The 22,113-nt window shown below is 34.0% G+C and overlaps 1 long non-coding RNA gene across 1 annotated transcript in view; it reads left to right on the top strand.

Moving 5' to 3' along the window:
- The window catches only part of LOC143254534 (uncharacterized), a 49,067-nt gene that overhangs the window by 22,300 nt on the left and 4,654 nt on the right, over positions 1-22,113 (top strand). Inside the window, exon 3 of the long non-coding RNA XR_013030239.1 lies at positions 1,029-1,142. This is a non-coding gene — a long non-coding RNA (uncharacterized LOC143254534). The remainder of the gene's footprint in view (positions 1-1,028; positions 1,143-22,113) is intronic.

Here is a 22,113-nt window from a genome sequence, read left to right as displayed (position 1 = left end):
TTTTCCTTATAAAATTAGCTAACTAGGAACAACAGTTGTTTTGCTTATGAAAAATATCCAATTAGCTAGAAGAGTTATTTTCCTCATAAAAATTTTCTCACTAAACAGAAAGCTTCACTGTACCCAAAAAGTGTGTGTTTGTGTATTTTTCTGCTGAGCTCACCGAGGGGAATCGAACCCCTGATTGTAACTAAAAAGACTGCAGTTATTATTTCAGTAGAAATATCTCATCGTGACATTGGTCAGTGTAAACATTGGTCTGAAAACACTTTACATAGAAGAGCGAACAACGTTTCGACCTTCTTCGGTCATCGTCAGGTTCACAAAGAAAGAAACGTTGTTCGCTCTTCTATGTAAAGTGTTTTCTCAGCCCAAACGAGCCGTTTTTGCATATAAATTTCTCAACAAGTGGGTTTCTCGTCATCACTGATGTAAACAATTTATTTTCATGCATCTGTGTTCAATCCGTTTTTACTGAAACTGCTTGAACACATATCTCTGATCTAGTACCTTGTTATGCCCTCTCAAAACGTGAAAACTTAGAATTCGATTCTCGACTTCCGTCTCAAAATTCTCAGAACTTTTAATACGCTCCTTCTACTAGTCTCTCCGTTTTCTAATTTTTAAGTTTTGTTATTGAATGTTTCAAGGAGAGACAAATAAAGCGTTTAATGATTAAGGAAGGCAAAACGACAAGTATCTCCGCCAGGATAAAATTCAACGACCGCACGACTCAGTGTCTTCTCGACAGAAGGAGCAAGTGTGTTAAGATATCCTGATAAACGGACCCAGATTCAGCAAGGCGTGGAGAATATGTCCTGCCACTAAACGCGGGAGAAGCAGTAACCGAAGAAAATTGGCGAGGCAGTGCTTGCAAAATTTCATGGCGTTACAGAGGCGTGGAAATCGCATGTCGCCTGCTAACTAGACGTTTATTGATGGTCGGCAGTCGTCCACCAGTCAGGCTATTTGTCAGCAAACTCTAGGGAAGTATAACGTTTGACAATTTTCTTTACATTTTCTTTCAGAAACAGAAGACCAAGTGATGAAAAATACAAAAGAGAATAGTTAAGAGCATGAAAAGGAAGGGAAAAAGTAAAATATGCCAAAGTTCTAACAAACTGGATTGATCCATTTTAAAGGTTCGTTACCGTTCTGCTCTTATGGAAATTTTTAAGGCGTATCGATTCCACTCTTGTTATTTTTTTTATAACTTTTGAAAATAACTTTGTCTTTACATCTTAAAAATTGGAATATTTAAATAATTGTGTTATCTGTATTAAAAAAAAAGAAATAAAAGACCAACGACTTACTTCATAGTTCTTTGCTAATGTTGTAATAACGATTTTAACAGGTTTTGGAGGTGACTGTATAAGTACGACTCGCATTGCAGTGGGGATACTATGTTCATACATAGGTTATTTTTCGTTTCCAAAGAGATATGCAGACAGACACAACTTTGTTTTTAATGTTCGCTCTTGAAGAGGGCTGGCTATCTTTAGTGATACGTTTCTTGTTTTTGAAGAAATTTGTCAAATTAACGGTATCACGTATAACTCTTTACTTGGTGTTTTGACTGCAGTATGAGACACAGCAGATACATCTATTTCTTCATAAGCATAGCCTCTGAGTATCAAAACACTGAATTCACAATACTATATTTTCTAAAATAAAGAAAAACGCAAACATAGCGATGAAAGTTCATTCAGAAAGTTGCTTTTATACCATAGAAATTGCAAGGGATAATTTTGTAAGAAGAATAATACGTCTACCACTTTACATTTCCGTACATGAGCATAAAAATATAATAGAAAAAATACGCGTAAAAAAGAAAGTAATATGCTGTTATTTTGATATCAAGTATAAAGATACACAAAGGGTTATTTGTGCTCTGTCCACCGCGGCTATCAAAACCCGATTTCTAGCGGTGTAAGTCCGCAGACTTACGGCTGTGCCATTGGAGTACTAATAGTAAGAAGAAACGATATTTTACTGCCACAGTATGAAATTGGCAGCTCAGTAAAAGTGCTGACAGCTCTGTGTGGATTGGTTGGTTAGATGACATTTCGAGTTAATTGAATGAAACGGGTACACAAATGACCGACAATTGTCAGACATCAATATTATGAGCAAGGAGTCTCTACATTTTTCAGTGAGCTGAAGACCACAGAACGATAACACAGCTGCATTGCAATCCGTTTGTGAAAAGAAAAAAGCGACATCTGATGAGAACAATCATTGAGATCAAACATCTCAAGTATGTTGGTTGTTGTCAAGTGAATCCGACCTGTATAAAAAGCTATATCCCATTGCTAATAAAAAACTGACTGATACAAATGATAGTTCGCAAGGCGACGTACTAGCCAATATATGTTTTTGCTACTTGTAGAAAAGACGCGTTTCCAAATAGGGAAAAGATCAATGTAAAACACAGGTATGTTTACATATATATGTATGTATATATGTGTATTTATATGTATATTTTAGCGAACATTAATACTGATAAAGTTAATTAAACAAACTAGAAAGGAAGGGCTGCGTTAGAAAGAGCAAATCCAAACCTCTGACTAATTATATTAGTTTGTTAAAACCTAAAAACAAGCCGAAAGAAGAATAAATTAAAAAATAATAAACAAAAATGTTGAATTAATTAAAAATACCCCAGGATACAAGCTATAATGTGAGATATAAAATGTATCCTAGGTTCTGGAGGTGACTGTGTAAGTACGACTCACATTGCAGTGGGGATACACTGTCTATCAGTCTTAACCTCCATTCGCCAATCTCACATAAAGAACTAGTATAAAGGAGTAAGAAATAGATATAGAAAAAATAAATTAAGGGAGTCAGATGTAGGCGCTAAAGCCCATAATGTCCGACATCTATATCATCCTTCACTGCCTGCAGACAGTTGTGGGAAGATGACTGCTTTCCAAAGTAAAGAAGAAAAACATTAATTAAAAATTAACAATAAGAATAAGAAAAATACGATACTACCACTTGGAGGTAAGTAACTTAAAACTAACCTCTTTAAGTTAATATTCTAGCCCACATTATGGTAGAAAGGCAATAATTGGTAGCCCAGTAAACGAAATATACTAATTTGAAGATTCCCATCCAGTTATCTTAATAAACTAGTATAGAACCCAACCACCACCCATTAAGTCTACTGTAACTACCATGCTCTGAATAAGCCTTTATATGCGACAAGGTGTACATCCGCATAAAGTAGTGCCAAGTTGTTAAATGATTTAATTCATAACTGAAAATAGTTATTAGAAGTTTTTAGTAAAATTTCTCTGATTTTTATTTCTTTATATTTATTTAATACATTCTTATAATTGTTACAGAATTATTTAATAATTTTATTTCAAATTTCTTTATTAAGTCCATTAACTATTAATTTTTGTATCAGTATTTCAACATTACTGATAAAATATTGTAATTTATTACAAACTTTACAATATCTGAATAACTGCTTTGTTTGTTTTTGAATTTCGCACAAAGTTACTCGAGAGCTATCTGTGCTAGCCGTCCCTAATTTAGCAGTATAAGACTAGAGGAAAGCAGCTAGTCATCATCACGTGTCTTCATTTATTGTTGTCTAATGGTTCCAGTTTTTCTATCATAATTACCATAGTGACAGCAACAAGACAGTTTGATGTCATAACTTGCCGTCTACTCGACATTGCATGTGTGTCATGGAAAAGAAGATGAAATATCTCCCTAGTTTCATTGTTTCTGTTTTCTTTTCCTTTTGTTTGACAGCAACTACGAAACTTTGGATAGGATAAAAGGGTAAAATTTAGAATTAAGCTAAAGTTTATCAAGAGACTAAAGAAGGCCTAATTTTGGACATCGGATGCATTTCTATATTGTGTTGTAAACATTGAATCTTATCGACAACATGGCATGCGTGTATATGCATATATAAATATGCAACCAAAATACTGCATAATCTCGAGTAGTTAATTTAATTATTATCAGTAATCTTGGTTTTCTGCAATGATGTAAAAATGATCATTTATTACATCCTGGCCCAGCATGGGCAGATGGGTTAAGGCGTCCGACACGTAATCTAAGGGTCGCGAGTTCGAATCGCGGTCACATCAAACATGCTCGCCCTTTCAACTGTGGTGTTGTTATAATGTTACGGTCAATCCCACTATTCGTTGGTAAGAGTAGCCCAAGAATTGGCGGTTGTTGGTAATGACTAGCTGCCTTCCCTCTAGTCTTACACTGCTAAATTAGGGATGGAAAGCGAAGATAGCCCTCGACTAGCTTTGCGCGAAATTCAAAACAAACAATTTATTACATTTCAAGAAACGTAGCCCCTTGTAGGTATCTTTATTGTATAGCAATAGTGGTATGTTGTGAAGTCTGGTTTTTGTTTGTAAATGTTGTAATTCTGGGAAAATGATTATTTATTGTCCTATCATTAACGTCACATGTCAGAGTTGGATTGGATAGTGAAATCTGTATTTATGCTATTTACTTAGGAATAAACTTTGTATGACGTTAATTGCTTCTCATTTCAAGATTTTAATTCGGTTTTTAATTTTGAATTAAGGTTAATTGGAAACCTGAGGTAAACAATGAAATGTTTTCTTTTGTAGTCTTATCTGTGCGTCTTCATCACTATTTAATCATATATATATATATACACACGCAAAGTTTCTGTTTTAACTGTGAAAAGATGGTTAAAGCCTTTACCTGGTTAAAGCATGTAAACAGAGCAATATTTCTTTATAACCTGGTGTGGGTGGCTTCACTCCTTACAATACTAATTCTTTATGGAGTTGCCACACATATGTTGGAAAATTTAACATAGTCGGTTAGCACTGTTTTGACTAGTTGAAAAACAACTAATGTTTATGGTCGATTTGCGTCATGTTTGAGAAAACTATTTCGTTTAGTCGCATTCGGACAATATCTTCTTTCCAGTCAGGCTGTCTGTTTTTCTTTATCGGTTTGTTTGTTTGTTTTTGAATTTCGCACAAAGCTAGTCGAGGGCTATCTGTGCTAGCCATCCCTAATTTAGCAGTGTAAGACTAGAGGGAAGGCAGCTAGTCATCACCAACTATCGCCAACTCTTGGGCTACTCTTTTACCAACAAATAGTGGGATTGACCGTAACTTTAAAACGCTCCCACGGCTGAAAGGGCGGGCGCGAAGGGGATGCGAACCCGCGACCCTCAGATTATGAGTCGCACTCCTTAACACGCTTGGCCATGTCGGGCCTTCTTTATCGGAAGAAGGCAATAAAGATTAATTTGTGTGTTGTTGTTTTACATTGCGTATTTCATTTTACTAAGACCTCACGCCTCAGTCTTCTTTCATGCAATTTTATATCTTCTATTCCTCTAGTTATTGTGGGCCAAGTCTAGGTACACAACGTTAGCCCTTCGTTAGACGATAAACCACGATATTCTTATTGCTAAATTTAAAAATGCTATTAATTATTTTTCCAACAGACTAGTAATTGCTCAACCAATACTGTGCTCTTGAGAAATAAACACCCCCAAACTAGTTTTGCAAAAAGTGGGAATTTACAAACTACTATTTTTCAGGTACACAGTTTTATAGTTTCTAATATTTCTTATTCTTGTCCACTTACTGAGATTGTTTAATCTTCGAAATTAACAAAACTTTGTTCTTATACTGATCGACAAGATGGAGAACACAAGTCATGTCCGAATGAGCTTTTATGATAAATAGTTATTAATATGACGAAAGCTATCGTCTGAATTCTGAATAACATACGATTCAATAACAACTTGCTCTATAAATGAGCTTAAAAAGTATTACGTCATTTATTAACATTTTCGAAAACAAATGCAAGTTTTTTTTGTTTTAATTTTTTAAAATAAAAATGCTCTTCATCGAAAAGTAATAGGAATTGATATACGAGTTTATTGGTTCAGGATTTTGTCAAATAATTTAATTACTCTGTTTAGAAGTGAGTACAATAAAACAGATATTTCGTAAAATTACCGCATTTTTGCTAGTATTATAGTTTAATTTCACTGAGCGCTCTAATCTATTTAGAAGTTAGTTATGAATACAAGTGAAAAGTTAGTTTTGAAAAAGAAAGTGCCCCAGTTGAGCTTAAACCTTAACATATTTATAACTTAAAGTGGAAAGATTTGTACAGCAGTTCGCCTTACGTAAAATGAAAGCAGACGGAAACATCATTGCCTGATGTGGTCCGTATTTGCATAAGCCAAGTACTTTGCAACGAACATGAAACAAATTTACATAAACTAATTTATAAAACACATATTAATGTGACATGAGTAAATTTTGCACGAGAGCTTCTCGGTATAATATCTCTAGTATATACCATTAAGTTAAATTAATGAGTAACGTTTTTCCATGGAAACAAACAATCAGGTTGCCATAAATTTCATGCGCAGTATCAGAATAGGAGAACTCGAGCTTATGGTTCGCGTCGTGGCTTTGGCTTGAGCATGCTACTAGTTACGTACAGTTACACGAATACCTACCATAGGACTTTAGACAAATATTATAGTGTGTCTCTCTCTAGCCTCGAATTTGTTTCCAGAAACTTCTTTAGGCATGTTAACGTCTCTGTTTGCTCTAAAGTACTTAATAGTATTTACCTACTTTGTTTGGTGTATAAGCAATGTATTAGTTAGTTATATCAACATTACAAATATAGGAATGATTGAAAATAGTATTTCAATGTCATGATACGGCTGTAAGATATAAATAGCTTTAATTTATATCCGTCCTTATCAACTGCTGTTGGTCGAATAAAGAATTTTCTGATAAAATATTCATGAGACGAAAAAAGTAGACGAATAATACAGCCATGAAGGTGATTCTTGACAACATATCTAATGAACGTTTTAGAACTCAAACATTCAATTTTGAGAAAATTCCTACAGTGAATACAAAACCATAATTATGAGTAACAACTTCAATTCTAAATAGGGGCTTGTGTACTGCAATGAATATTTGTAAGGGCAATGTTAAGACTCAAATTGATTATAAAAACCAGCAAGTCCCCCGCCAACACAGCGGCAAGTCTACGGATTTGAAACGCTAAAATCAGGGGTTCGATTCCCCGCAATGGGCTCAGCAGATAGTCCAATATGGCTTTGATATAAGAAAAAACACAAACACACAAAATCAGTAAATAAGTAAGTAAACACATCTATATGGCTAATGAAAAAGAATCAAAAAGATCATAACTCTGCAAAAATTGAGAAATAATTTTTAATGAGACTTTAGTTAATCAGAAGAAAGAAAATCTATGTTGCTCTTAGCTACAACTTTATAAGTCCATTAATAATATTTCACGGATAGTTGTGGATAGCTGAAGTGTAAGAATATAAGAGTATTCAGTTAGTTCTGCAGATAAGCCCTACGTGTTCATGGATACGCACAGCCACATGGCGTATTAATTTGCCACTGCAGGCTCTTTTTTTTTAAATTGCACATAAGAATTTAAAGACAGCTCTTTCAGTTTATATGCAATACATATGTAGTAGTTCATTGATTCGGCTTTTTAGAATAAGCTCCGTTTATTTAAGTAAGAACAGTATAAACGTACTGGACCTTTATTGGATACAGTAACAGTCTTGTAATACTAAGGGAATTGAATTTTTCATTTAAAAATTCACAACTGATGACCTCAAAAAACGTCCAGAATATCCATTTTTCTTATGAGAAAGATGTAGATATTTTATGTCGTTATGTCTAGGTAACAATAACTGGTGTTAACGGCGCTTAGTAAGTAAATAACTGATCACGTCAATTTAAATAAAGAAAGAGAAGCACTAGAAACAAGTGAGAGCCTCCTTGCGGTATAAAGCAAAACCATCAGGATATAAGGGGCGTTTCTAGGCGGCTCGGCATAGCCTGATGGGTTAAGGCTTCACCTCTTAATCTGGGGTCACGGGTTCGCATCCCCGTCGCACTAAACATGCTCGCCTTTTCAGCCGTGGGGGTGTTATAATGTAACGGACAATCCCACTATTCATTGGTAAAAGAGTAGCAGAAGAGTGGGCGGTGGGTGGTGATAACTAGCTGCCTTCCCTCTATTCCTACACTGCTAAATTAGAGACGGCTAGCGCAGATAGCCCTCGAGTAGCTTTGCGCGAAATTCACAAACATACTGGGAAAATTCTGTACAAGTATCCAAACTTTTAATATAATTTTAACGTCTAAGACATTCAGGCACATTTGGAAAAATAATTCATCTTGAGAATTTTTTCTTTAAACCAATAACTGAGGTTGTTTCTTCTGTTGTTGTTTTAATAATCAAGCTTAGACTCAATATCAGATAGAAATAGAGAAGGGTTATTTTAGTTTTTCTACGATTCCTGTACTAGGAAGTGTCCTAGTCTTTGTTCCCCGTTAAGTTTGTGTTTCTAGTGTTAAGTCAGAATGTTTTAGTTTTCAACATTAAAATCCAGCTTAAGAATTAATATTTAAATGGTTTATTCAAACTTGTTCACCATTTACCCCCATACTCACCATTCAGCCTTGAATCTCATGTTTTTGCAGGAGTAACTTATTGAAAGACTCATTCATCGATATCGAATACCACATACAAAGACTTCAGAACAACCTGATTTAAGTAACCATTTATCAAGAGAAGTCAAATTATGTAATAATAATGCAAATTAACACATGATATATAAAGTATAAGATAAAAGTAAGAAATCGATTTATTTTTTACCGGTCGTAGTGCACATAACTGGGATTTCATACATGGTGCATTTGTTCTTTGGTTCTTATAATAACCACTGGTAAAAATCCCGAACAAAATTACTTTATCAAAAATACTTGAAGTAGAAAATAACAATTCTGTTAGTGTTAAAAACACAATTACTTAAAAACAAACAATGATTATCTTATACACAATTCTAAAAATAAGATAGTTTCCAATCCCAAACTTACAATAACATACCAATAACGTACCAAAAGGATTAAAATCAATAATAAACAAACCCATGGGGCTAGGAAACAGTTTCACATAGTCCACATGCTTCGACGTATATAAATACGTCATCTTCAGGGATGTAATGTTTTGCAAAATATAACCCTTACTTACACAATTACCAGAAGACTGCTTTGCATATTAGATATTTCACGCCATCTACTGACAATATTTCCATTAGGCCCATTGTCCTTATTTAATAATTTAAATTTAGTTTTTCTAAAGTTAATTATCTCAATAAATTCACGAATATTCACACTAATTAAATTTACAGGTTATATTAAAATAACACTGATTCACAATTGAATTGTTTGTTTAGTTCTACTGATATATTCTGCTAAACGTAAAATAGTAATATTATTGTTTTCGAAATTTGTGTTCATTGCGTTTTTAACCTTAAACACCATACTAGTAATCAGGTATTTTAAAAACAATTATATTAATTAAAAGATTATTTTCAACAACACAGAATAATGATTAAAGCAAAACGATTGTTTGTTTTGAATTTCGCGCAAAACTACTCGAGGGCTATCTGCGCTAGCCGTCCCTAATTAAGCAGTGTAAGACTAGAGGGAAGGCAGCTAGTCATCACCACCACCCCCCCGCCAACTCTTGGGCTACTCTTTTACCCGCGAATAGTGGGATTGACTGTAATATTATAACGCCCCTACGGCTGAAAGGACGAGCATGTTTGGTGCACGAGGATTCGAACCCGCCACCCTCGGATTACGAGTCGAGTGCCTTAACATGCTTGGCCATTTGGGGCCAAGCAAAACGAACACAAACGTTTGTGTTACAAAAAACAAATATTCTTATTTCAGGCTTCTTTATGCCAGAAAAATAAAATAATATGAAACTTCTAATGCTAAAAATAAGGAATTAATATAGAAAAATAAATTACCGTATAAGAGTTAAACCTTGTGAATACACTGCTGGCCAAAATCTTAAGGCCAATGAACATTAAGAAAAAATATGCATTTTGCGTTTTTAGACTCAACCACTTATTTGAGTAGAGCTTCAAAAGATGAAAATAAGAAAAGGTGAAAAAAGTTTTAGCATTTAATAAAAAAAATGTGAACACTATGAAATTACCCTAAATACTAGCTGGTCAAATGTTTAAAACCATACTGAAACGAAGCGTTAACCGGTAAACACGTTACGAAATTTAGTCATTTGTGTTCAAGCATTAGCGTTGTCAACATCTCCCGTGTTACATTGGCTAAAAAGTTGACAGAGTTTGAACGTGGCAGAATTGTCGAGATGCAAAAGCAAGGTCTCTCTCAACGTGCCATCGCTGGTGAGATTGGGCGTAGTAAAACTGCTGTTGCAAATTTTTTAAAAGACCCTGAGGAATAGGGAGCGAGAATTTCAAGTGGTCGGCCAAAGAAACCTTTGCAGGGGCTGAGCAGAAGGATTCGACGGGTTGTCCGGCAAGACACCAGCCGATCGTCGAACCAGATTAAGGCCCTTACGGACGCAGAATGCAGCTCAAAAACAATAAAACGGCATCTACGAGAGAAAGGCTTTAAAAACTGTAAACGTCTTTAAAGGCCACGCCTCCTTCCACACCACGAAACAGCTTGGTTAAAGTTTGCTGAGAAGCACCAAACATGAGACGTAGAAAAGTGGAAGAAGGTTTGTTCTCTGATGAGAAAAATTTAACCTGGATGGTCCAGATGGCTTCCAACATTACTGGCACGATAAGGATATCCTACTGGAGACATTTTTTACACGACACAGTAGAGGAGGCTCCATCATGATCTGGGGTGTTTTTTCCTTCCATGGAACAATAGATTTTCAGGTCATACAAGGGCGTCAAACAGCGGCTGGCTGCATGGGCATGTTGAAGAAAGCGTCCTTATTGACTGAAGGCCCTTGCTTATGTGCAAATTACTGGATTTTTCAACAGGAGAGCGCTGCAATCCACAATGCCTGCAGGATAAAGGACCTTTTCATGGCGAATAACGTGATTCTTTTGGACCATCCAGCCTGTTCGCCCGAAATGAACCCCATTTAAAATGCTTGAGGGTGGATAGCAAGGGAAGTCTATAGAAATGGACGTCGATTCTAAACAGTGCATGATCTTTGTGAAGCCATCTTCATCACTTGGAATAATATTCCAACCAGCCTTCTGCAAACGCTTATGTCGACCATGCCAAAGAGAATTTTTGAAGTTATTCGCAATCACGGCCGTACAACTCACTACTGAGACCTCTTGTTGGGCATTTACTACCCTGTTTAGGACTTCTTTTCGGTATGGTCTTAAACTTTTAACTAGCTAGTATTTTTGCTAATTTCATAGTGTTAAAATTTTCCCTATTAAATGCCATTTTTTTCCCCTTTTCTTATTTTCATCTTTCGAAGCTCTACTCAAATAAGTGGTTGAGTCTAACAACGCAAAATGCATATTTTTTCTTAATGTTCATTGGCCTTAAGATTTTGGCCAGCAGTGTATGTTGTTGTTTTTTTATAACTTTTATGTGTGGATTTGGTATTTGGAAGTAACATAGGAAAAATGTAATTTTAAGTCATCACAAATAAATCACTTTACGTAAAATTACATTTTGTAAAAACTGTCTGATTTTAAAAATATTTAAATTTTAAATATAATTTTTAATACCTTATTCGTACATCAACTAACTTAACAATTCTTGATTCTAATTTTAGCTATTTTTTATGTCAAGAATGATTAAAAATACATGAACTTCCAGCTTAAAATTTGCTAATTTACTTAGAGAATGTATTTGTTTGTTTGTTTGTTTTGGATTTCGTGCAAAGCTACTCGAGAGCTATCTGCGGTAGTCGTCCCTAATTTAGCAGTGTAAGACTAGATGGAAGGCTGCTAGTCATCACCACCCACTGCCAACTCTTGGGCTACTCTTTTAGCAACGAATAGAGGCATTGACCGTCACATTATAATGCTTCCATGGCTGAAAGGGCGAGCATGTTTGGTGCGATGGTGCTTCGAACCCGCGACCCTCAGATTATGAGTCGAACGTCTTAACCCAGCTGGCCATGACGGGCCGTAGAGAATGTGTGTGAAAATACTTTCTTTCTCAGTGTATTCATAACTGCAAAATAAAGAAAAAAGAAACTTTTTGCCAGTATATCAAAAGTTTAAATATCACAAAAAGCATGGATATTGTATATTATCTATCATCGCATGTATCTTTCAGAAAGAGAAACATAAATCCTGATTAATAGGTTTCGTTTAAGTTTCGACCATATCATCGTCAAAGCTGGTTATTTACCAAGTTTTTATTCAGGTTCTCAAACTTTCGAAAAATAGTTCAACTGTTTCCTATTTAGTCAAAATAAAATAATACTACTTTTAGAATGGAAGTATTTGTAATAGTTGAGCAAAGATTCGAATAAAGGGTTTAAAAGGAAATTCTAGATTCTCGTTATCTTTAGGGAAAGAAAGAGAATAACAATAGAGATTAGGAATACGAAGGAAAGTTTTACCCTAATGGAGAAATCTCATCTAACTTGTTCAAAGATCGAAATAACAAAAAAATGGTGTTTGTCGTTAGTGAAGAAACATACAAGTACATCACCACCACAACAACGAGACAATTCAGTGGTAGAACAATCCGCCAATAATTAAACGTTGCAGATGATAAAAAAAATATTAGTAGAAGATAGGTTACAAATACAAGAGAAGAAAACATAAAGAGGCTAGAAGATGTAAACAAATGAAGCTATTCTATGGAAAGTGTTACAATATAAGGAAATGCACCTTACTGAGAAATTAAAAAATTAGACGATTAACTTATAACTGAATTAATTTAACATCAAGTTGTACTAATTCTATTGTCTATTTCTGTAATAACAACAAAGACGATAAACAACTTGTAAATAACACAAAATGATTACGGAATCATCCTTCCAACTCAAACCAATGAAAAAAAAAACAACAAAAACATCTCAGCACTGATGATTGTAGTCCTTGCTTTATTGAACCTCAGGGCCCAATAAACCAATAAGTCTGTCTGCTTATTGTTGTTTCTATTGCAAAGCTACACAATGGTAATCACCGTAATCACAGTAGTTTTGATCACCGTAAGTAATCGAAACCCGGATTTTATCATTGTAAGTCTGTAAATTTACCGCTAGGTCATCAGGCGATTAAACCAACAAAAACACAAAATTGTCAAAATTAAAGAAAATCATCAAAGGTACAAAATTCCTAAGATTGTCGTATCTTTAATATTTTTCGTTTATCACAATGAACGTTTTTTATTATTATGTTTGATCAGAAAAATTCATGGATTCCGATGATCTACGAATAAAGTTATAAGTAGTAGGCAGACACAACAAAAATAGGTAAAGTGATGATTCAAATATTTCACTTTTATTTTATTCTTCCCGGTTTTTATGTAAAACATCTGAAACATTTTCATTTTTTATTATTTAATTTAGGTTAAAAATTGTTGACTTTATAGCTAAGCTAAAATTCACAACCGTTTTTGAGAATCTGAATCCAACTCATTAAATTTTGTTGTTTCATAAGTTTTGTTTTCCTGTAGCTTGAGCAATCTCGATTTATGTAAACCGAGACTATGAGCCCGGAATGGCCAGGTGGTCAGGGCGTTAGACTCGTAATCTGAGAGTCGCGAGTTAAAATCCTAGTCACACTAAATATGCTCGCCCTTTTATCCGTGAGGGCATTATAATGTTACGGTTAATCCTACAATTTGCTGGTAAAAGAGTAGCCCAAGAGTTGGCGGTGGGTGGTGATGGCTAGCTGCCTTCCCTTTAGTCTTACACTGCTAAATTAGTGACGGTTAACGTGGATAGCCCTCGTGTAGCTTTGCGCGAAACTTCAAAACAAATCAAGCCGAGATACACTGCTGCCAAAATCTTAAGGTCAATGAACATAAAGAAAAAAATATGCATTTTGCGTTATTAGACTCAACTACTTATTTGAGTAGAGCTTCGAAAGATGAAAATAATAAAAGGGAAAATAAAAAAATAGCATTTAACAGAGAAAACTTGAACACAATGAAATTAGCCTAAATACTAGCTGGTTAAAAGTTTAAGACCATACCGAAAAGAAGTCCTAAACAGGGTAAGAAATGCCCAACAAGAGGTCTCAGTAGTGAGTTGTACGGCCATCATTGCGAATAACTTCAAAAATTCGCTTTGGCATGGTCGACATAAGCGTTTGCAGAAGGCTGATTCGAATGTTATTCCAAGTGGTGAAGACGGCTTCACGAAGATCATGCACTGTTTGGAATCGACGTCCATTTCTACAGATTTCCCTTGCTATCCACCCACAAGCATTTTAAATGGGGTTTACTTCGGGCAAACACGCTGGATGGTCCAAAAAAATCACGTTATTCACCTTGAAAAAGTCCTTTGTCCTGTTTAGGAATTGTTTTTTGGTATGGTCTTAAACTTTGACCAGCTAGTATTTAGGCTAATTTCATAGTGTTCACATTTTCCCTATTAAGTGTTAAAAAAGTTTTTTTATTTTTATTTTCCATTTTCTTATTTTCATCTTTCGAAGTTCTACTCAAATAAATGGTTGAGTCTAACAACGCAAAATGCATATATTTTCTTAATGTTCATTGGCCTTAAGATTTTGTCCAGCAGTGTATACTTATCGAATCGACAGTTAGTTGTGATTGTACTATTTACACGACTTTTTATCGTCTTTCTGTCAAATGCAAATGAACAAAATTTGCACTTAAAGACTAAGTCAGAATGTACTAAAGGAATAAAATGATTTTCATTTAGTCAGAGTTATGGTTTTCCAAGTTATATGTTTTATTCAAGTTTTTCTCGTTTTCTGGTGTTAAATTAATTTATCAAATGTCTTTTCGTAGACTTAGCATTATCTGAATAACGAAAGAAGATTGGCTGTATGTCCCACTATCTAGAGATACAAAAATTCCAATAAATTCTTAGATAATGAATTTAATTAATAATTTATATAATTTAAGTAATTTCCACTCTTCGTCAACTATTACACTATATCATGCAAAAGTTTGTTTTATTACATGAAATATTTGCTTCCCGGTGGGTCAGCAATAAATCTCCACACTTATAATGCTAAAATTCAGTGTTCGATTCCTACAGTAAACAGAACAAAGCTAGACAGGAGAAATCCCAACAAAAAACATAAAGCATCTTTTCCTGAGATGTTTCACAATTTCAATAAAACTGTTAAAATACAATTGTACCTCACTGTAGTGCTTTCGTAGCATGCTCTTAAAGGAAAAAATGAAAAGCTAATCAGAATTAATTATCAATTGTCTATATTGCGATAAGTATAAAATCTTTTCTTTGGTTGAAAGGAAAAACAAAGGAAGTACTAACTGATGCATTATGTAATTTGTACCACTGACATGTTTATGTAGTTTCGAATACTGCACTGATTTGTTAAGTTTATGACCATAATTGCATTCCACTTCTACCCTACAGTATAGAATCGTCCTCTTTCTGTATACGTACTCCAGGAACAATATTATTTTGAACCATCTATAAATGACCCTTCTGTCTGTATTTAGAAACTGTCAAACAAGAAGTAAAGAATTAAAATCACAGGAATTCTTCTCAATATTTTTATCATTACTGCATCAAACATTAAACGTTTTCTGTTAACAGTTTCTAAGCTAAGTGTAGTAATTCCATAAACTTTAAGATATTTTTGTAACTTTATTTGAAAGTAATAGACGATTTAATAAGGAATGAATCACAAACTACAGTAAAAATAAGACTAAACAATAGTTTTATAGTGACGCACGTTTATGTTTGTTTTCGTTTTATTTTTTTTAATAAACAAGTGCTACTTTAAGGTCTTGGTGAGTGTAAGGTCTCGAAATGTTTATTCATTATACACGTGTTTATTTTCTATTATTAAGAGCAATTATTAACAGTTATAAGATAAAGTGGTTCTCTGATAGAGAAATCTTTTTTAAATTATTTTTTCCAAAACAAATTTGAATTTCAACTTAACATTAATGAACTTTATAATATGAAAACCGAAATATTTTATGAGGTAAATCCACACAATGACTAACTTTCCTACGTTTCAAGGGTTAAACTGGCGCGAAACGCTCCGGAACGGCGTTCCGCCGGTTGAGGACTCAGCCATTAGCACTGCTCATCTTTTTATTGAAATGTTTGTTTGTTTTGAATTTCGCATAAAGCTACTCCAGGGCTATCTGCGCTAGCCGTCCCTAATTTAGCAGTGTAAGACTAGAAGGAAGGCAACTAATCATCACCATCCTCTGCCAACTCTTGGGCTTCACTTTTACCAACGAATAGTTGGATTGACCGTCACGTTATAACGCCCCAACGGCTGAAAGGGCGAGCATGTTTGGTGCGACCAGGATTCAAACCCGCGACCCTCGTATGGAAATGTTAAAGTGTATAATGAAAGAAATTCAACCTCTTTAAAAATCTGGGTTTAACGACTGTTCAGCTTGATGACAGAGATTTTCATCCAACATGAGTTCTTATGTTTGGTTTGAAAAGGGCAAATACTTATAGTACATCTTCCCGCAATAATTACACATCTCAGTTGCGCATGGTATACTTTTTTATTATTCAATGCATTTTTAAATGTTTGCTTTTCATATAATTACATCCAAAGAAAAGTGAATTATGAGTACATAGGTTGGAGAGACGAATGATTAGCTTGAAACTAATTGCTTTTATGAATAGAATATAATTGCTTGTGCATAAAAATAACGCACTTGGATATGCTGAAGTATGCCATAAAATGGAATGAATGTTACTGCATATATATACATATATATGTATAAATGTGTGTGTGTCATTTTAATCGCTTATTGTTTGAATAATATGTGTATATATATGTATGCACACACATACTGTTTTTTTAAAAATCAAATGAATCCTAACAGCCAAAAAATACAAAGGTTTTAAGTTACCGTAAAGATTGCGTTCTAGCTATAATAAAAAACTGCTTTGAGATAGCACGAATCCATGCTTTACAAAGCAAATATTGAAAATGATGTATATGTGATAGTAATCCTCTAAAGAACACTAAGGCGTTGAAATGCTTTTCTCATGAAGTTGCCATATATGATCAATATATTTCATCAGATTTCTCGACGCACGTTTAAAATGTCATCGAGAAATCTTTATCTAACAGCCGAATTGTTTTTTTTTTGTTTTAAAGGATAATTTATTAGTAAATATCTTTCAGCATTATTATCCTCACTTTTGAAAGGTTTGTTGTACAGATTATCTTTAAGATGCATTAGATGTTTGAGTTTAGATATATAGAAAATGATTTTATTTAAAGGTAATGAAAAACCTGCATATTGAGGAAGACTTCGCTGTTATACAAAACACTTAGTGTTATTAACTTCAACGTCATAATCTGCCTTTATGATATCTCTCTATATAATATAAAGGTATCTATAAACCTAAATTCATAAAGGTAGCACAACAATAACAGGAACACATGAAAAATGAATTTCTAGGTTATATTTGTTTGTTTAAGTGCAAACTTACCTTTGGAGCTCTGGAATGAAAGGTACTAACGGAAAAAAAGGGTTTGAAAACCAGATAATTTATCATCTGAGGATTTTTTTGTGCAGTAAACCATGAACCATTTTATGTAATCGTAAGAGAAATCAGTCTCACCTGTACCATATCTTCAGGAATTCCGAAGAAGATCAGGTCAGTTTTCACCTTTTGTGTTTGTGTTTCTCTTACAGCAAAGCCACATCGAGCTATCTGCTGAATCCATCGAGGGGAATCGAACCCCTGATTTTAGAGTTGTAAATCCGTAGACTTACTGCTGTACCAGCGGGGTACATATCTGGGATGACAACCTAAATATTATATTTAACTTTAGCAACGATACGAGACATAAAAATATCAATAATAATAATATAAACATTCTAATTTTCAAACATGTTTGGACATGTTTTTATAGATGTCATCATGCGTGTACCAATTTTTTTTTATTCATCAGTTACATTTACTGGTTACTGAGTTAACAAAATGGGCTAACTATCATATCATCGCCGCAGGCATCGAAACCCAATTTGTAGTATTCAAAGGCCTCGGATTAACTGCTGACCATTCGAGGAGTCATTAGTTAAGAAAGATACATCTTCGTTTCTTACAAGTTACCCAATAATTTAAAAAAAAAATTCAAATGTCGTTGTACTTTTAGCATTATATACAGTTTTTTTAAATTAAAAATGACAAGGCATTTTAAGACTTGAAGAGAGTGATTCCCCATCGCAAAAAAAACATGCTCACCCTTTCAGCCGTGGGGGCGTTATAATGTGACGGTCAATCCCACTATTCGTTGGTAAAAGAGTAGCCCAAGAGTTGGCGGTGGGTAGTGATGACTAGCTGCTTTCCCTCTAGTCTTACACTGCAAAATTAGGGACGGCTAGCGCAGATAGCCCTCGCGTAGCTTTGTGCGAAATTCAAAAACAAACAAAGATAATTTTAAAAATAATTTTATTTGCCGCAACACATTGTACAAGTTTAAAACCTGACACTGGTATTATTGAAACCTCATTTATAAATCTTACTAGTGCAAGGTGACTTTAGTTTAGATTCTATTGTAACAATGATATAGTTCAAGAGGGTTTATAGTTGACTGTCAGTAAATCTATTACAAAATATGGTGGGTGTGTTTTTCTTTGAGAAATAATTCACTTTCAGTTCGGAGAAACTGGTAGAAAACATTCTAGGACATGTTGAAGTTAAGCCTTTTTTGATTATTAATAATTCATCATGTAACTGCAATTTTCAAAACGTCGTATGCGCTTTAATCTGTATCATTTCCAGCCTGAAAGTACAAACAGATAATAAGAAACGGTTTACATGAAGTTTTGTTTACACTGAGCTAGTGCATAATGAAATTTTGTAGAATAGACGGCAACTGTGGAGACACAAGTATAGAAGACGACGTTTCTAAAGTCTTTCGCCTACAAATTTTCATCACGAATACTCTGCCTAAACAATCTATTAAAGAAAAAGCTCGTGCATAATTCAGTTAAAATACGTAAAATTAATTGGTTTAGTTTTGCATATTGTCGTTGTTGTTTTAAACAAAAATGTTTTGTTTGTTGTTTTTTTCAATTTTTTAAATTTAAATTTAATAACGTAGTTAATCACTAATGGAGTTCAATAGACGACAGCGCACTTAGTGTCAGTGTGTCACTATAGGATATTATTCCACTAATGTTTTCACGTAGGAAAGATAAAGCCAAAGTTTATTTCGTTCCAAAACCAAGCACTGTTGTCGCATGGTGTGACGTGAGGTGGTATAGCAAGTCAGCGTATGACAAATATTCATTATGGTAGTTTGTATGTATTTCGTTACAGTTAGAGGGTTACACTGACACTAAATTGTTGAATACTTTGTGTAAATAAAAAGAGAGTCCAGGAGCTCAAAAAGCAAGCAGCCAAATGGTCCAGTTTTACACGCTTGGGTACTGGTTTTAAAGAGGACTTTGTTCTGTGCGAAAGACTCGTCCTCAGTATTCTGTTTGACAGTCATCATCACGTTTTCTTCAGATATTACACATTTATCATTTGCAAGTATTAAGAGATTGTTAAATATGAATTCTACGTGCAGGTGTTTAGAATAAGAATCAATGTTGTTCAGCAGGTAGCCTTAGTTTGACCTTTCATAATACTTATTCAGTCAGAACTGGTAAGTTTGAAGATGAACTTACGTTATTATTTTGTATTTTATTCACGATTTTGAGATTTTAGAACTTACAAATTACTTCACGCTATGCAAAGGCTGGACTTTACGTGCAAAGTACATCGGACAGATAACCAATGAGGGAAGGACCTTTCCTTTCTTTCTACTGAGGTGTCTGTACGTGATTACTTGTTACTTAGCTAATTGAATTACGTTTCCTTCTCGTCATTGTCTCATGAAGTATGTTAATATGTGTAGGAAGAAGTTTAAGAAAAATCAGATTTTTTAGAGATGATTATTGGAAGTAGTAACTCCTGTGTTCAAATCTACTTTCAAGATTTTTTAAACAGTGCAAAATGCGTATTAAAAGAAGGAAAACGTCAAAAACGGGCAGCACACGAACCACTGAAACTAGTGAACGAAGTCGTGTGAGAAAGTGCTGTTAACTTGATATCGTTTTTAGACGGTCAATCGAGACAAAAATTTCATCGATACCATCTCGGATGAAAGGAAAACAACAGAACACATATGAAAGTTCATAATATTTCAAAAAAATATCACTGATGAATTATGAATCATTTTTATGCTCGAAACTTATTCGCGCTTTCTTGGTTACGATTTCACTGGAATAAGTGACTGTACTTTCTAGAGTCGGCTACAAGACTGAGAAATATCACAACGTACTTTTCTACTGTTCTATTCACTTTATTATGTTTACAGTTCACCGATATCAAAAGACTGTTTATATCATTGCGAACTTGGATCTTTTATATAATTTCTTTTCACCTAGAAAATTTCTATTGAAAATGCATCAGTGTTTACACAAACAGTCGTAACACAATAGAATCATTAGTCACACATAAAACAGTCTCTTGATATCGGTGAACATAATGAAGTGAATAGAACAATGGAAAAGTTCGTAAAATAATTAACTTAAAGCATTACGTTGATTAAACAAACGATATGCTAGTAAATAATCAGTTTAAAATTTCAAACGTTTTATTCTTTTTAGATGTAAAAATATATTATACAAGCAATGTAAAAGGGTTTTGTACAGGATTGTCATTTGAAAATTAGCACTGTAGTACAGGTACAGTTTACAAAATGAATATAAAACTCCTAAGAATCCGAGCTGATAAATATAAATAATGACTTTGAATAAGCTTTATTACTTGAATACAGTTAAAACTGTTACTGGGAATCTGTTATTTAAATTAGGTTACGTGTTATCTAGGTGTTATTTAAGAAAATCAGATAGAATAAAATAAGTGTAGATCAAATTGTATCTACATATCTGAACTTTTGTTATTAGAGTAGGTAGGTAAAATAAAAAAAATTAAGGTTAGAAAAACAAATCGAAGAATGAGTGTCATTCTCCAGAACGTAGGTATTTTGATATGTTAGTTTAAGTTGTATTTTAACAAGAACTTGGAATTTTTATTAAGCAGCTCATTTTGTGTTTCAAGGAAACGTCTTACAATCTTTGTTTATATAAATTAATAGTTCGAAGTTCATGTCTTGAACTTTCTTTTCACTACAGAAGTGTAGTGGCAGTGCCCTTATCTTCTGGTTAAGAGTAGTTAGATTATCTTAAAGACGAGAGACTCGAGCATTGTAAGGTGGAAATCTTCCCCGGAATGGAGAATGACGTGTAATAAACTGGATTTGAGCACACTATCGTATTTATTTAGACAGTGTTTGGTAATACACATTACTGGTACTGCGTGTTTTAACACACTAACATATTCGTTTAGACAGTGTTTGGTAATACATATTACTGGTACTGCGTGTTTTAACACACTATCATATTTGTTTAGACAGTGTTTGGTAATATACACTACTGGTATTGTGTTTTAACGTTACATGGCTCTTTTATTAAACTGCAGATCCTTCCAGTTGCTGATTCAATATACTATAGGGTGTACTACAGGACACATGAATTCACATATATGTATTATATTTTAGACTTATTTAAAAGAACAATAGCTGAAGCAAAGACAAAACTCAGGCTTTGAAAAACGAAAACAAAAAAAGTGAAGACATTTTAATCACTAAACTGGAAAAAGATAATGTGGTTGTTATTGTAAGTAAAGCACATCACATCAACAAAATGGAAGCTCTTTTGAATTCCATAGATCAATTTGTAGGCATTTGGACTCCTTAAAATTCGCAAACAGAAACGTCCAGCTGGATCTATAGTTTCTAGTACGGGTACCTATAATCAACCATTCGCGAGGTTTTTTAACACAGTGTTTGAAAGATTTGTACAGGATCTATATTTTGTTGAGGATACTTGATACCTTAAAACCGACACTGTTTAAGGATAATATCCATTGTGTTAGTTTTAATATGGAATCAATTTACGTAAATATATCTCTAGGCTAAACCACTGATCTTTTTATCCAACCTCGTGTTTGCCGAGAATGGAGCTGCACAGGATTATAACTACATATATTTTGTTAATACTTGTAACAATCACATTTTAT

Source organism: Tachypleus tridentatus, chromosome 6 (assembly GCF_004210375.1).
Source record: "Tachypleus tridentatus isolate NWPU-2018 chromosome 6, ASM421037v1, whole genome shotgun sequence".
Classification (NCBI taxonomy): domain Eukaryota; kingdom Metazoa; phylum Arthropoda; class Merostomata; order Xiphosura; family Limulidae; genus Tachypleus; species Tachypleus tridentatus.
This window is presented reverse-complemented; position numbering and strand designations above follow the sequence as displayed.